Genomic DNA, 2,321 nt, shown 5'->3' with positions numbered 1-2,321 from the left:
TATTACGTAATATATTAATTTAAAAAAAATTAAAAATTTTAAAAATTTTAACTAAGTTAAGAAGTAATTCTCGATATACTAGTTAGCCTATAGCGATCTCTATAGCGATCTCTATAGTGATCCTCTCGTAATTCTCTCGTAATCTACGATACGTTATTTACTCTATAAGTAATCCTATAGTGATTCTCGATCCGGATCGGAGTAGGATCGAAGTAGGATTAGAGTAGGGTTAATATAGTATCGATCCTATATCGATACTAGATTAATCCTTATTAGGTGGGCATATATGTAGTTTGCTTGATCCGTCTACGAAGTGACTTTCAGTGATATCTGATACCTCGATCTCTTTTACTAAGTAGTATATCCGGCAGAGCGTTACTATAATGGTCACCCCATCTAGCTGGAAATAGGCCTCATCGATTACTATCTACCTATGTATGCTTTGTCAGGCAGATAAGTATTCGACAGCGTTGCAGTATCTCACAGCTTATCTGGCCGCCTCAATATTATGTTTTGGTACATCCGAGCCTTACAATGCTGGTCGATGCATTTATATACGCCCCGTAGTGGCCTTTGAATGCATAAAAAAGGGGAAACCACCGACCATAGTAAGTTAGTACTGGTAGAACTCCTTCAAATGCCCATGGCCGTCAAGGGGCGAATATTAAGTTCGACCATGGAAACCTTCCTGCCCGCTGCGACACCTGTACTTTCTACTCGGAGGCCAGACCTAAAGAAGCCTTGCTCACTTTCTTCAACCCTGGCCGACGTCGTCTTCCGTCGTTGAAGCAGTCACTGCTAATTTTTTGGCCTGTGAAGAGGAGACATTTCCAAGTCATACATGCACACCGCCCAACCTCTGGGTCCATTCACGCACACTCCATGTCGCCTGGCCCATAAGGCCGTGGTTTCGGTTCTCCAGCATGCCAGCATGTGATGATGGACAGAGAGCCCAAAGCGTGGGGGCCACGATATGGAAGGCCGTACCCGCGAGGGTCATCAAAAAGGTCGTGAGGGACGCTACATGGCCGATGGCAGTGTACGAGATCCTTAAAAGTGACATACCCGTTAGTGATGGCGTGTGGAATCGATACTATAGGGGCCATGGTACTTAGGATCAAGACCGTGTCGACAACGTACTAGTAGCAACCCGGTTTCGATATAGTATTCGATACGGTTTCGAACCGAGTCGGTGTCCTTAAATCGGCAATAAAATTAACGCTTAGAGCCGAGTTAGAACCGGCTTCGAACCGTAGTGGAATCAATTTCGAGGCGCAATACCGTGTTAATAGTGTTGAGCCTCGAGCGGCTACAAAGCGATTTTCTAACTATTTCTACGTCTACTATATATATAGGTGCCCACCCTCTATCGAATCGGTACTATAAGGGCTATACTACTTAGGATTAACACCGTATTAATACCGTATTAACACGGTTTCGACGCGGTTTCGAACCGTAGTAAAGCCGGTTTTACTACGGATCCGAATCGGTTTCAAACCGGTTTCGATCCGAGTTTAAATCGGTGATAAAATGAACGTTTGCAGCCGTATTGGAACCGGTTTCGAGGTTCAATACTATATTGACACGGTATTGAACCTCAAATACGGTGTTGAACCTCGAGAGCCTTGAATACGGCTTGGAGCCTCGATACGGTTTCTACGTTTAATAGCACTAATTTAGTAAACTATAATCGAAAAGGTCTACGCCCAACTGCACGCTCGCTCAACAGTGCGTATAACAATGCGTTCAACAGTGCGTTCAACTACAGTACTCGCTCAACTGCAGGCTCGCTCAATAGTACGTTCGACAGTGCGTTCGACAGTGCGTTCGACACGCCTAGCAGGACGGTCAATAGGACGCTCGAGAGGACGCTCGAGTACTTAGGACGTTCGAGTACAGTACTGGCCTCCTGCAAAGGCTCAATCCGGGATCGATCTAGGATCAGACCTAGTTCGGACCTAGAATCTAAAGTAGATCCGAACTAGATCCGAACTAGATCTAATCCGAATCGGATCCTAGATCGAAGGCTTAATCTATTAATTTTCTTAGTAGATTAGATCCGGATCCGATCGGATCCGGATTACGTAGACTACTAAAATACTATAGTAAAAAAAAAGAGTGTTCGAATCCCGCTCGAGATACTCTTTTTTAGTTTAAAACTATCGTTAGAATTTTTCTTTTTTAATTTATAGACGATAGCGACGTCGTTACTACTCGACTACGATGCTATTTAGAATAGTTTTTTCGATATATTAATCTATAAATTATAAATATTACGTAATATATTAATTTAAAAAAATTAAAAATTTTAAAAATTTTAA

Source organism: Exophiala dermatitidis (genome assembly GCF_000230625.1).
Source record: "Exophiala dermatitidis NIH/UT8656 unplaced genomic scaffold supercont1.6, whole genome shotgun sequence".
In the NCBI taxonomy this organism is placed as follows: domain Eukaryota; kingdom Fungi; phylum Ascomycota; class Eurotiomycetes; order Chaetothyriales; family Herpotrichiellaceae; genus Exophiala; species Exophiala dermatitidis.
Note: the sequence above shows the minus strand (reverse complement) of the source record.